A 16412-nucleotide genomic window follows, 5' to 3' on the forward strand; every position below is an offset into this window, starting at 1 on the left:
ATATCTAGTTATGTGGGCAACAGATAATTGCCTTTCCAGCTGTATCCGCTACCTTTCTTCAATGCCTCCACCTCCACGTGGCCACGTCACCATGACACTTACTGCTAAATTTAAATATTACTTCATTTAATATGTAGATAAGTTTAAATATTATAAAAAATTATTTTTTTAATTTTTATTATATCCATATTAAAAAATATTTTTTATTTACTGTTTAAAGATTTGAAACAAATTTTGTTGATACATTTAATAATTTTAAATTATTTTTATATATTTTTTATGAAATCATTTTATTTTTATTTTTAACAAATACATTAAAAATACCAATTATAAAATTTTAAAAATTTACTAAAAATATACAAAATATATATTAATAATATTATAATTCATGATAAAAAATTATTTTATTAATTTGTTATTATATTCTTGAATAATTCTAAATCTTCTTACACTTTATTTCTACAAATTTGTCAAATTATTAGATAAAAAACTAATACATTATATATTTTAACATAATAAACGATAATTGAACATTTTTATTTAATATCTACATTATAAAAGAATAAAAGAATATAAGAAACATATTAGCAAAGTGGATTAATCATTGGGAAAAGTTGTTTGCAGAATGATAGGAAAAATATACTTGGAACTATAAATGAATTATGATAATGTTGGCACGACCTGTTTGACTTATGAAATTATAAATAATGTTTTGGGTTGAGTGATGCGACACAATGACTAGTTGTTACAACTATGAAGCATCCAATTGGACCGTCAAAAAAATTAAGCTAAGCATGCCATTTGGAGTACAGCCCCACATTTCACTAATCTTACCATTTTTTAACTTATGCAACTTTATATAGATAAAGTTCAATAAATATATTATTTAATTAATTTATATTAATTATTTTATTATAATTTTTAAAAAAATTAATTTTTACTCTTCCCTTGTTGATTAAATAATACATTTATTGAAGTTTATCTTGTGTAAAATTGTACAGGTTAAAAAATTCGTTTTTAATTTTCTTAATATAAGGAAAATTTTCTGATTATCTTTATTAAACATTGTACTTGTTGAAAGCATATTTTTTAGCTGTAATCATATATATGCTGTATCAAAATACCTTTTTTTTATACATTTAACTAATTAAAAACTAGCCTATTATTTCAAAATTATAAATTTAGAGCAAGATCCTTTCCACACCTCTTTAATGTAAAGATGGATTTTTTTTTTGAAGTATTATAGATGTTATTTATTAATTAAAATTTTATTTTGATAGTATGGAATAATATAATATTAAATATAAGTATGTTATTAAAATAAAATTTTAATTTAATTAATAAAAAATTGTTAACAGCATATAAAAAATGATAAATAAAATTTGTCCTTGTGTTATTTTTCCTTCTACATCCTTTCTTGAAAAAACAAAAGAAATTTAGAACTTTTTTCAATGAAAATAAACACTACCATCCTATATATTGCTAAAAGCACCATTTCTTTGCAGGCTAACTTTTTTAATGTTGAGTATTTTTGTGAGTTTCTCTTTTTTGTCAATACTTTTCTACGTGATTTTGTTTCATTCCTCTTTGTTTTACTTGAGTCACTGTTCGATTTGGCTGCATAATGCCAAGAACTGAATCGAGACAATGTCAAACACCTTCGAGGAAAACAAAAACTGATTATCAAATTACATATTTAAAAAAAAAATAGTAATGGAAGATTTGATTCAGTGCTGATGAATTTTTCTTTTTGTTAATATCAAATTACAATATCACGTTATGTCCATGCATATGTATACTCAATTTTTAAAAATAGCAGGTATTTAAAAAAAAAAACTTACAAATTGTTATTTGAGTCTTCTATGTTTTAATTGGCTTGATTTATTTTAGATTTATATGCAGTGCTCTGTAAAAAAGAAAAATTGACAGTAACACATTATTTTTTAACTTGCTGTTAAAATACATTATTTAACAAAAATTATTTACAACATCATGAATTTTAGAAAATTTCAGTTAATAATAAAACGTGTTAGAAATAATATATTATTTTTTAAGGTTAAAAATATATTAGTTGCGGTGTCTCTTAATTTTGATAAAAGAAAAATGTGTATTTGATTTAAACTCAGTTATTTCCATGAAAGTTTTACGAATGATATAATATTTATTAGACTCATTACTTAGTCTACCGTACAGGAGGAGGGAGTATTAGATATAGTTTTTTAAAATTATTTCCCCAATAATATTTTCAGTTTAAAGAATGTAATTAGTTTAAGCTAATTATTTTTTAACTTTTTAAAAACAATTATTTCTTAAAATTTATGTTAAAACAGACATAAAATTAGAATTCCATTACATAATTATTCTGTGGAAAAATTATAATTGTAAAATAAATTTGTACAATTTTTTTATAATTTTAAAAATAAAAAAGAAAAAAGTGATAAAATGAATGATATGATAGAAATTATTTAAAAATGTATCATTATAAAATTTTTGGTAAAAATATTATAACTTTTATTGTATGTCATTTATAATATTTATTTTAATAAAAAAAATCATAGGGTTATATATTATTTCGAAAAGGAAGGAGGGTAGTGGGGTAATTTTGAAAATACGGCAATGCGTTTAAGTTGGGTGTTACAAAAATTGAGGACGAAAACGTGATTATGAGGTAGTGGTTATTTGTCCGCGTTTCCTCTGTCTAGAACATTTCTTTACCAATCAAATCGCAGAGCAAGATCACTCTCTGAGTCTCTGGTGCCACTCCCCCCACCCACTAGGGTTTATGATCTCAACCCCGAATGCTTTCTATTCTTTGATAATCAAATACTGACTCCATTTTTCACCTGTGAGTTTTGCTTTTCCCGCACATTCCCCTCTTTCCCATTTCGTGCTTCACGTGAATCCTTAAAAAAAATTTGATTTTTTTTTTCCTAACTTGAACCTACGGTGCTGAGATTTTTGTGAACTTGTTTGTTTGTGTTTTTTTAATGCAGCATCCTAGGTAGGTGGATATGCATTTTTCGTGATAAGCAATTATGAGATAGATAATTGTAAAAGTTTTTACTTTTATGGGTTCGGATTTGCACGCCAGTTTTTGTAATCGCTAATTGGATGAGAATTCAATTCCTAATGCACTCATCTCGCTGAGTTATCTGATTGTGATTTTATCTGATATTATTAAATGCAAAGAAATTTTGCTGTATTTAATTATAGTGAATTTGGCATGTTTGATTGTAATGGCCATTATCTATGATCTGTTCTAGACTTCCAGATTTCTTGCTCCTTATATCTAATGGTATGGAGGGGCTTTAAATTAAATGGATCTTATTTTGAACACAAATAAACAGTGTCGAATGGTGTAGTCTCTAATGCTTCCTCTTTTGTGTTGGATTGTGCTCCTAATATTTTTTGACACTCTAAACATTTAGATCTGCTAGTGGTAGCGAAAAGTCTTCTGGATTTCTATTGGTTATTGAACATGAATCTTATGTTTCTTTTTGGTTTTCAAATATGTTTGGATGATTAGGATTTGTTCACTCGGATTCCAGAAATGTTTAATTTTAAACTAAGATGAGTACGACTGAATTGTCAAATATGAAGCCACCCCTTGTTCCGTTGGCAACCCTGATTGGCCAGGAGCTACGAAATGGAAAAGTTGAAAAGCCTTTTGTGAAGTATGGGCAGGCTGGCTTGGCAAAGAAAGGAGAAGATTACTTTCTAATCAAGACAGATTGCCAAAGAGTTCCTGGCGATTCATCAACACTGTTTTCTGTTTTTGCGGTATTATTTATGTTCTTGGTTTAAAATTGTATTTATTTGACACGATTAGCATCCTTTTGCTTTTGGTGAAATGTTTGGAGGTAGATGCTCAAATAAATATAAGAAATGAGAATATTGCAATAAGACTGAAATGGTAATTGGTTCCGCACACTGGAGAGATGTTTGTTTCTCAGGTTTAGTAAATAAATGATAATTGAAGTGTATGTTTTCTCTCTTCTCTTACATTTTCTCAGTGATCAAGTGGAGCGTCAATTTGTTCCCACAATGGTTATGATTTCCGTAAGGAATTCTTGATTGGCAGATCTTTGATGGGCATAATGGTATATCTGCTGCTATTTTTGCGAAGGAAAACATACTAAGTAATGTTATGAGTGCAATACCCCAAGATATCAGCAGGGATGAATGGCTTCAAGCTCTGCCTCGGGCTTTAGTTGTTGGTTTTGTGAAAACTGACATAGAATTTCAGCAGAAAGGTACATCAGAGTTTTCTTTGCATCCATATTGGTGTTCTCCACGTGCACTTATGCTGACATTTTAATTTCACCTGCAGGGGAAACTTCTGGAACAACGGCTACATTTGTTCTGATTGATGGATGGACTGTTACTGTTGCATCTGTTGGGGATTCCCGTTGCATATTAGATACTCAGGGAGGTGTGATTTCTCTCTTGACAGTTGATCACAGATTAGAAGAAAATGCAGAAGAGAGGGAACGTGTTACTGCCAGTGGTGGTGAAGTAGGAAGACTCAATGTATTTGGAGGCAATGAGGTATGATGTAATCTTCACATTCCTTTCTAATCAGGAAGTTTAACTGACCTGTTTTACTTCCTTAATATATTTATAGGTAGGGCCTCTTCGCTGCTGGCCTGGTGGTTTGTGCCTTTCTAGATCAATTGGTGACACAGATGTGGGAGAATATATTGTGCCAATACCACATGTTAAGCAAGTGAAGGTAAGCTGGTTTCATTTTATGGTTTGATTTACCATTTTTATGTGGAGGTGTTCTTCTAAATTTCAAACTCACAAAATTTTCTAATTGGTTCGCCAGCTTTCAAGTGCTGGTGGAAGGCTTATTATAGCTTCTGATGGTATTTGGGATGCTTTATCTTCTGATATGGCTGCCAAGGCATGCCGTGGTCTACCTGCAGAGCTTGCTGCAAAGCTGGTGGTTAAGGTGATGGTTAATTAGAGCAATCTTCCTATCTTTTCAGGAATGGGTTTCTCATCATCTTCTCTACTGAATGCTTTGTGGTTATGATTTTTAACAGGAAGCTCTAAGATCAAGGGGGCTGAAGGATGACACAACTTGCCTTGTTGTAGATATTATTCCTTCAGACTATCCTGTGTTACCAACAATGCCGAGAAAGAAACATAATATGCTAACTTCCCTTCTCTTCAGAAAGAAATCTCAAAACCCAACAAACAAAGGTACTAATAAGCTTTCTGCAGTTGGTGTTGTAGAGGAGTTATTTGAAGAGGGTTCTGCAATGCTTACAGAGAGGTAATTCGGACTATATTTGCATATTTCCTTTTAGAGTATTATGATTGCTTTGCTTCATTGACTGGAACAAAAATCCTTTTCCCAATGGGTTGTGTACGTCTGTTTGATTCTTAAATTTTGTCTTAAATGTAGGTTGGGTAAGGATTTTCCATCTAACATAAATTCTGGGATTTTCCGATGTGCGGTCTGCCAAGCAGATCAACCCCCCAGTGATGGTTTATCTGTAAGCACAGGCTCATTTTTCTCTCCAGCATCTAAGCCATGGGAAGGTCCATTCCTCTGCACAAACTGTCAGAAGAAGAAAGATGCCATGGAAGGAAAAAGGGCATGCAGGCCCTCAGAGACAGCCTAGTAATATAGTTCTAGACTGTAGGAACATAGTAAATATTAGTATAATTTTTCCCTGGCAGTGTGAGCATGCTTGCTTCTACTTTTGGGTGGCGATTGTCATAGGTGTGTAAGAAATGATGTTGAGATAGCGAGATTATGTGTATTGGAGGTTGTTGCAAGTTTGTTTTTGGCTTGTGCTCAGCTGTTGGACTGACTACAGAACAAACATGTTATTAGTAGATAAAGCTTTTAAGTTTTTAATTACTAACGGCTTGTAATTAACTGACGATTTCATTGTTACCTCTATAGAGTTATGTCTTTAACTGTACACATCCCAGTTGCTTCTGTCTTTTTCTTCTTCTTTTTTTAATTAATTGGCCTTAGGTTAAACTATTAAACGGGTAATTTGTCATATTATTTATTAAAGAATTTGTTTATTTTAATTTTTAAAGTTCAAGTTATTTAATTTAAAGTTATAAAAGTATAATGAATATGCTTTGATAAAATTCTGTTATTATCAGTTACTTTTTTTAAAAAATAAATAAATATTTTCTTTATTTATTTAATCAAGATATTTCCAATTAGCCAAAAAGAAGTTGCGCAAGGTTCTTTGGCAGATGTCACCAGGAAACGGCAAAAATTAAGATACAATAGGGCATTTATAACCCTCAGTGCGGGCGCTTTCATCATAGCAGTGTGTATATATATATATATATATAATATGTTTTATTACTTATTATTTTTCAAATTATAAATCAAAATATTTTAATTTTATACAAAATAATAATAATGAGATGTTTTAGAATTATTTTTTATGTATTTGTTATTAACCTTTAACATCTTTTTTTTATTCTATTTTATTTATTTATTTATCTTTGAATTTTTTTAATTCTTTTTATTTTTCTACATAATGATGTTAATAATGGTGGAATGAATAAAAATAATATTAAAAATTAAGTTCTTAATTTTGTGTTATATAATTGTCTTTTCCTTAGTTATTCATTTATTAGTCTCGCTTAATTGTTCGTTAATATTACTTTCATTGTTAAGTTGGTATAATTTGTCTTGAGTTCATATTGTCTTTTATTTTATAATTGATAAGTTATATTTTATTTCAGAATCATAATAAACAAATAAAATCAATTCAACAATTTATAATGCTAATGTGTAGCAACTCTACCTTTATGTATTATAAGTTGTCAAAACCTATGTGTACCAACATTACCTTAAGTTTTACGCAACATCAATATTTTGAAAAGTAATCAATTGTTATTATTATTTTTAATTAAAATCTATCATCTATAATTTTTTTTCCATCGTATTAATGTGACTATTTATAGTATTATTGTGTAGCATCTCTTTCTTTACATAAATTGTCAAAACCTATGTGTAGCAACGTTATCTTAAGTCTTATGCAATATAAATTTGTCAGACACAGTTTTAATCTTTTAAATCAATTCAAATAAATTTATTCCTTTCATCAAGTAAAAATAATCTTATTTTATTTTACTTTTAATTTTTTTCTTAAGTCATATTTTTAATTTTCATAAATTAAATAATCAAATATTTGATTACTTAATTTTATTATACAAATTTTGCTATATAGATGTGCAATTTATATTGTTTTCGATCGACAAATAAGTCATGAGACATTTATATATAGCTTACGCTATCTTAAATTTTTTTGAATATCAAAATTTTTAAATTAAATTATATATTAAAAAATAATTTTTCATAAATTAAAATATTTGATCTTAATTACCACACTTATTATAACGACTTACAATATAGATGTGTGATTTTCCTTCAAGGGTAACATGTATAACTGCGCTATCTTGTATCCTAAAATATATAAATTATTCTTATTTCTTTTCTCTTAAAATAAATATATAACATAATTAATTTTAAAACAAGCTCTTTTAAAACCTCATAAATTTCTAAATTTTTTATATAGAACTATGTGACTTTGAGTTCTTCATTGCACCTGGAGATGCGTAGGAGCGAATCATATCCGTCAAGTCAAAATAATTTTTTAAAAAAAAAATTTTCTTTTTCTAAGATTAGTTAATATTTTTAATAAATAAATATTCTTTCTTTAAAAATAAAAATAGCAACATTTATTTTTTTAGGATTAACTTTTTAAAATTATAATAAATTTGCACAAATAATTTAAGGTAATCGTTATTTAAACGAACGTTGTAAGGTGTTAACATCTTCCTTACAATGACTCCCGAATCCATTTTTAGTTTCAAAGATAAAAATTTTAAGTTTTTCCGAAGTTTTCTTAGATAAACTTTGGTAACAACTCTACTAATTTTTTAAAAAAATATTTTTCGTCGTACTATTACGACAGATAGCGACTCCACTGAAAAAAAAATTTTAGAGAGTAAAATCTTTGATAATTAATTGTGTAAATTTGTTTAATTTAATTTTTATTTGCTTAATCCCTTTCTATTTTCTTATTTATTTGATTTAATTGAACTATGTTTCTTCTGTTCATGTATTTATTTCATGTATGAATTTTGTAATCTTTTTGTATATACCCTTTTGATATTTTTGTTAACCTTAGGATAAATGACTCTTAATATTTTGTGGTATTCTCGTATTGTTTTATTTTGCAGCTTTTATTTTTTGAGTTGATACGGTTTGTATGCTCCCTCACATACCTCACTTACACATTCATCACACACTTTGAGTGGGGCTCTATACCTGAGTCTGAGTACGCTTAGAATTAGAAGGGTTATGTAGCAGTGTCATTTTGGACAAACATACTATTTGACTATCGTGAAAACCCTAGCTAGAGTTTGATCTTTTCTTGATGTCCCACGTCTAGTAGACTCCTTACTGTTGTGGTTAACGTTAAAGATTGAATCTTGACTCTAGTGGCCTTTTAGGATTACAAGCTACCTTTGATGAGTCTTTACACATAAAAGAATGCCTTAGACCTTTAAGTTAGACCCTTCGGGGATCTAAAATAGGGCACAAAGGGAGCATTTTTTCTTATCTCCTCTTTTAGAAATTATGTAAATTATTAGTGCCTTAAAAGTTTCAAAAATACAAAAGGAAAGGAAATTTTGCTAAATTTTAAAGGCTAGTGATTCACATGATTCTCTATGTTAATTTTTTTTGTATCATTATCATTTTGCATGTTATGGCATAGCATAAATCCAAAGATCATGCTTGTTGCATCCTTACAACACTTGTTATAATAGTAAATTAGGTTTTTGAAAAAGGGTTAATGATGACAATTGGCATGTTTTTTGCATTATTACATTGTCATGTAAAGCATTATCCTTCTAAGCATTAATTCAAATTTATGAAAAAGCAAATAATAATTTTCAAGGAGATGTTAAAGAGGATAATGATTCATTCTATTCTTTCATTATCATGATCATCACATATTTATTTCATCGATATAAGTGCCTAGTGGATTTCTTAACCTGTTTAAAACCAATGATGATTCTTACATGGATAATTTATCTGTTTAGAATCAATATTGGTCCTCACCACTAGTATCCTATATCAATGAAATAAATACAAGATTTTGAATAATTTCTCATCTATTTCCTTTCTTTTATTTTATTTATAGATTAAAGATCACAAATTTGTTTGAGTTTCTGAGAAAAATAGAAATTAATGTGGGATCAAGTAGTAGTAGAGTAAAATCAATTGAATTAAGAAGAAAGTTGCATCTAAAAGTTAAGAAAGTTGACACCACTAGTCTGAGAGAGTTGCGAAAGAAGCTGAAGATAGTTTAACAACTCACTTTAGTAAGAAGGTTTGAAAACATTCTGAGATTGATGAAGGTGGATGTACAAGAAGATGTCATAACAGCTCTAACCCAATATTATGATTCTCTATTAAGATATTTTACCTTTCAAGACTTTTAGCTAGCTCAAACACTAGAGGAGTTTGAGTAGATTTTAGACTTATCTTTGGAAGGTCAACAACCATACCGTCCTTTTGAGCACTACGTATCCCTCCTAACTATAACCACTGTCTTAAAGATCCACCTAACAGAATTGCAACAAGCTTGTCAAGGGAGACATCAAAATAGAGAGTTCACGAGAGATTTTCTTGAGTGACATATGCATAACCTAGTAAGTAATGAAGATTGGGAGACTTTTATGGATGTTTTAGCACTCACTATTTATGGCATTTTCCTTTTTCTCAAGCATGACAACTTTGTAGATTTAACAGCCATAGATGTGTTTACGCAAAAATTGACTTGAAAATCTTGTCACTGCTATATTGGCTGATGTCTACTATACATTGAGCTTTTGCCATGAAAATAAAGGAAAAAGAATAATATGTTGTCTGGTTATGCTCTATATATGGCTCACAGCCCATATCTTCAAAAGACTAAGTGAGATCAAATGTCCGATCACTGATTTGTAGACGTTTCAAATTGGGACGAAGAGTGGTCAAGAATAGGCCAACCACCTAGCTAGCTTGAATGAAGGACACATTAGGTGGCACACTCCATGGCAGTAGTCGACAACCATAGTTTATCATTGTGGCAATTACCCAAATGTTCCTCTTATGGGTACTCGATGGTGCATCAATTATAATCCAATTATGGGGCAACGTTAGCTTGCCTATCCTACTATTGGACCACATGCCAAAAAACTATTGACTCCTTTTGTCTTCTACTACGAAGACGAAAATTTCACTAAGTTAATCCAAAAAGTAGAGTGCATAGGCAAAGGTTATTTGAAAAGGAAAAGAGTTAGGTGTGACGAGTTGTACAACAAAAGCAAATTACTATCAGTGGGTTAATGAAAGGGTCCAAGAGATTAAGCTACCATTTAAGGCCCCAAGTACCTCCCAAGAAACTGAATCATCTAATCTAGTACCTATTAAGGATGAAGAAGTGAAAGAATTAAAGGTAAGAATAGCAAAGATGATAGAGAAAAATGTAAAGATGGAAAGGAAACTTCAAGAAAGCCGCCAAACTTGTGCCATTTTGAAGAGAGAGAATAATGAAAAATAACAAGCTTATGAAGAAGTTTGGAAGAAGCAAAAGTCAGTGCAAAAACCATACATTTAAGGTTCAACGATGTCTAGAAGCTGCAAGCAAAGAGCTGAGATTGAGGGTAAAAGAACGAAATGCAGCCTTGTATAAAAAGCGTCAACTGAAAGGTGCATTGTACAAAGCCAAAGGCGATAAACAAGAAGCATTGACCCAAGTAAATGAGCTTCAGGCACGAGTGCAAAACATGGATCAACAGATACAAGAAATTATTGTAGCGTGCGAGGTTGAAATTAATATGGAGAAATGAGAAATGAGAAATGATTAGGGTAATGAAAGAATATGAAGTCATTGTAAAACAGAAGGATAGTCAAATAAAAGAATGAGACAAGCTCATTGAGTATTGGATCAAGTGTTTCATACAATTAGCATATTTGGCTAATAGAGTAATTAATGATATTCCACGCATGTTAACAAATGCTGAGATAGCTACATTTTTCTACAGAACACCTCAAGAAATTAAAGATTTCCTCAGCTATTGCAACTGGTTAATCTCAGATATGGGAGGAATGATAGCTTGAGCTAGGAAAGGGTGATGTAATGACTTAGTATGTGGGTAGATTGTGTAAGGGTAGGAAAACAATGGTGTATTTTGAATCAAACTATGATGTACTTTATGTTTGATTAAGAATTGTATTTTGGTGTGTTTCATTTAATGAAGACCCTACATTAATTTTCATTAAAGACCCGAAGACGCTCAACAACAGTGATGATTCTTTAAATTTTCATTCTTTCTATTTTAATTATATTTTTCATTTTATCAAATTCTTTCTTGACTGCATGACACAGAAAAAATTAAAAAAACAAATATAAAGGAAAAATATTTTTCTAAAGCATCCTTATAGAACTCGCGCTCAATCAAAGATCATGGATAAGTTGGAAGAATATAATGAGGAGCTGAAGAATGATGTTAACCAACTAAAGAAACAAAGGGTGAAGATTTTGGAGGCACTGAAGTCTCTAGAAAGGAGAGCCACAGAAGGGACATCTCATGCCCAACAACCTACTTCTATCTGCCCACCTCGTTTTACTTCTACACAATGACCATCTCAAGGTTTTCCCGCTCAAGAAATAATGGTTACTTTAACTCTACACGTAGAAAGATCATTGCAACAATCTGGTAATCATCAAGAGGGTTAGTTTCCTCCATATGATCTTCCCCCTAATTATACTCCGCCAGTAGTTGATAACCCACTAAACACAAGGTAACCATCAAATTAAACCAATCCTACATCACCTTCAGGACCATAAATCCAACCAACCCAAACATCTATCCCACCATATACTCATCCTCAAAATGATAATCTTAATGAAACTCACATACCACATACGATACCCACAACAAACCTGCTGATTCATCAATAGCCACAAATCACCAAATTTAGTATTGGGAAAAATCCACCAACATCACCATTCCATCCTAAGGAAAATCTCCAATCTCAAGAAAAGTTATAGATATTGGAAGAGAGGTTGAGAGCCATTGAGGCAAGCAATTATGGTATAGGAGAAGCTACAGATCTGTGCCTAGTCCCAGACGTTACTATCTCTCCAAAGTTCAAGACGCCTGAATTCGATTAGTATAAAGGAACCACTTGTCCAAAGAGTCACCTAATAATGTATTGTAGAAAGATGACATTGCATACTCATGAAGACAAATTGCTGATTCACTTCTTCCAAGATAGTTTAGTTGGGGCGGCCTTGAGTTGGTATATGCATTTGGAGTGTAGTCGTATTCGTTATTGGAAGGATTTAGCCGATGTTTTCTTGAAACAATACAAATACAATATTGATAAGGCTTTTGATAGGTTACAATTGCAAAACGTGATTAAAAAGGAAAATGAGTCATTCAAAGAGCATGCGCAAAGGTGGCGAGAATTGACAGCTCAAGTAGAACCTCCCCTATTAGAGAAAGAAGGGTGATTGGAAGCGTATTATCGAACTTTTTAGAGATTATAATTATAGGAGAAAGGGTAGAAAGTGGCATGAGGACATGAAAGATTCCTAACAGTTTTGTTGGAGTGTCTAACACAAAGAAACCTCAATTTAGAATGGGCAAAAATAAAAAAAGGAGAGAATAATGCAATAACTTTCCACCCGAGAAAAGCTCCTTTCATTAGACCTTACCATATCCCACATCATTTCCAACCTGTATTCCTTACCCCTCAAATGCCTTACCCGTATGTTACTGCCATTTCAAACCACCCCAACTCTTAATCCTATCAATCATGACCCTACCAACCCTCGGCACCTACTTTTCCTATTACACCATCTATGAGACCACCCCAACATTGACACCAACATCCAAACACTAACCAAATAAGAACCCAAAATAATCAAGAGAGAAAGCAAGTTTAGTTTGAACCAATCCCCATGTCTTACATAGAGTTATTGCCTCGCTTATTCCAAAGTTCACTAGTTGTACCATGTCCAATAAAACTATAGAACCACCCTATCCGAGAAGGTATAATTCAAATGCCAAATGCGATTATCATGTCGATGCCATTGGTCATTCAACAGAAAATTGTCGGGCACTAAAGTTCAAAGTGCAAGACTTAATCAATGCCAAATGGTTGAATTTCAAAGAGAATACTTCTAACATTGGGAATAATCCTCTACCCGGACACGGAGGATTATTAGTAAATATCATCAAAGAAGAGTCTGCCTACATTTTAAAGAGGAAAGTTGAAGAGGTTACAACTCCTTTGAAAGTTATCTTCGCTGAATTGTGCAAGGCTAATATGATCGAGAGTTTTGTTCATGAAGAAAGTATGTGTGATATGCACCCTGATGCAAACCACTCCATTGAGAATTGTCAATAATTCAAGCATGCCCTACAAACCCTGATGGACAAACATTTGGTTCAAATTAGGTGTCCTAAAGAGAAAATTGAAGTTTTAACTGTTGATAGACAACCTTCAGCCTTTCCCAAACCCCTAGTCATTCATTATACCAAAAGCGTAAATACTTCAACCCTTAATAGACCCATCACTATACAAGTACCAGCTCTGTTTCCTTACAAGAATAACAAAGTAGTGCCATAGAGGTATGATGTAAGAGTTTTTGTTGATAATCAGAAAGGAGACCAAACAGAAGGTGTCAGCTCTAATATCCCTGCGTCTCAAATATAGTTGGTGTTGGAGAGATGACCCGAAGTGATCGTATATATACACCTGAAGAGTTGAGAAAAGAGCAGACAAGAGAAAAGGAGAGATCTTCAAAGGGAAAGGCCAAATTGGGAGACTCTGAAGATATGGATGAAGGGAAAACACTTGAAATAAAAAAAGGCAGTATCTGACAAAGAAGCTTATGAATTTTTTAAATTTATTAAGCAAAGTGAATATCAAGTTGTAGAGCAATTAAATCGCACTCCAACTAAGATATCTCTTTTATCCCTACTACTGAATTCTGAGCCACACAGGAAGATATTAATAAGGGTGCTAAATGAAGCACATGTCAATCATGACATAACTATTAACAAGTTTGGGGGCATTGTCGGTAATATTGCTTCAAATAACTATTTCTTTCACTGACGATGAAGTACCTGCTGAAGGAATAGAGCACAATAAAGCGTTGCATATTTCTATGAAGTGTTAAGATCATATCATTGCTAGAGTGCTTATTGATAATAGGTCTTCTCTGAATGTGATGCTAAAAATGACATTGTCAAAATTACCCTATGATGGATCGCATATGAAACCCAATGTCATAATAGTGAGAGCCTTTGATGGAACAAGGAGGGAAGTCATTGAAGAAATTGAAATTTCAATTCAAATTGGTCCTTGCACTTTTCAAATCCTATTTCAAGTAATGGATATTACACCAACTTATAGCTGCCTGTTGGGGTGGCCCTGGATTCATTTTGCTGGAGTTGTACCATCTACATTGCACCAAAAGTTAAAGTTTATTATTGACAATAAGCTAGTAATTGTCTCTGGTGAAGATGATATGTTGGTGAGCAAGCCTTCATCCACTCCTTATTAAAAATAAATGTTGTCGTAATGATTAACTTTTATCACATGAAGATGCAATTGATACGATGGTATTACAAATATGAGCTTTAGTCATTTGAGTATCCAATTGATACCATGCTTATTCCGTAAGTGTAAATATATATATATATATATATATATATATATATATATATACAATACATATATGTTTTATTACTTATTATTTTTCAAATTATAAATCAAAATATTTTAATTTTATACATAATAATAATAATGAGACATTTTAGAAATATCTTTGAATTTTTTTTTAATTCGTTTTATTTTTCTAAACAATGATGTTAATAATGGTGGAATGAATAAGAATAATGTTGAAAATTAAGTTTTTTTTTTTATGTTATATAATTGTCTTTTCCTTAGTTATTCATTTATTTGTCTCGCTTAATTGTTCATTAATATTACTTTTTATTGTTAAGTTGATATAATTTGTCTTGAGTTCATATTGTCTTTTATTTTATGATTGATAAGTTATATTTTATTTCAGAATCATAATAAACAAATAAAATCAATTCAACAATTTACAATGCTAATGTGTAGCAACTCTACCTTTATGCATTATAAGTTGTCAAAACCTATGTGTACCAATGTTATCTTAAGTTTTACACAACATCAATATTTTAAAAAGTAATCAATTGTTATTATTATTTTTAATTAAAATCTATCATCTATAATATTTTTTTATTGTATTAATGTGACAATTTATAGTATTATTGTGTAGCGTCTCTACCTTTACACGTTATAAATTTTCAAGACTCATGTGTACTAACGTTATCTTAGGTCCTATACAATATAAATTTGTAAAACACAATTTTAATCTTTTAAATCAATTCAAATAAATCTATTCTTTTCATCAAGAAAAATAATCTTATTTTATTTTACTTTTAATTTTTTTAAGTCATATTTCTAATTTTGATAAATTAAATAATCAAATATTTGATTACTTAATTTTATTATACAAATTTTGCTATATAAATGTGCAATTTACATTGTCTTCGATCGATGAATAAGTCATGAGACATTTATGTATAGCTTACGTTATCTTAAATTTCTCTGAATATTAAAATTTTTGAATTAAATTATATATTAAAAAAATAATTTTTTATAAATTAAAATATTTGATCTTAATTACCACACTTTTTATAATTACTTACAATATGGATGTATGATTTTCCTTTACCTTTCGTATTGTTTATGGTATGGCAACATGTATAGCTGCATTATCTTGTATCCTAAAATATATAAACGATTCTTATTTCTTTTCTCTTAAAATAAATATATAAGAATTAATTTTAAAACATGTATAGCTCTTTTAAAGCCTCATAAATTTCTAAATTTTTATATAGAACTACGTAACTTTGAATTTTCTATTGCACTCAGCAATGCGTAAAAGTAGAATCATATTCGTTGAGTCAAAATAATTTTTAAAAAAATAATTTTTTTCTTTTTCTAAGATAAGATAATATTTTTAATAAATAAATCTTCTTTCTTTAAAAATAAAAATAGCAACATTTATATTTTTAGAGATTAAATAAATACTTTTTAAAATTATAATAAATTTGCACAAATAATTTAAAGTGGTTGTTATTTAAACGGACGTTGTAGGTGCTAACACCTTCCATACACGTAAATGATTCCCGAAATCATTTTTTGTTTTAAAAATTAAAATTTTAAATTTTTTCAAAGTTTTATTTGATAAACTTTGGTGGCGACTCTACTAATTTTTCTTTAAAACATTTTTTGGCCGTATCGTTGCGATTGCTCA

General features: G+C 30.2%; 1 pseudogene; it reads left to right on the forward strand.

Annotated features, from left to right (window-relative positions):
• The first annotated feature begins 2673 nt into the window (after positions 1-2673).
• Positions 2674-5939, forward strand: LOC113872266 (annotated as a pseudogene).
• The last annotated feature ends 10473 nt before the right edge of the window (positions 5940-16412 follow it).

Source organism: Abrus precatorius, unplaced genomic scaffold, assembly GCF_003935025.1.
Source record: "Abrus precatorius isolate BTA unplaced genomic scaffold, Abrus_2018 Scaffold7, whole genome shotgun sequence".
NCBI classification, from domain to species: domain Eukaryota; kingdom Viridiplantae; phylum Streptophyta; class Magnoliopsida; order Fabales; family Fabaceae; genus Abrus; species Abrus precatorius.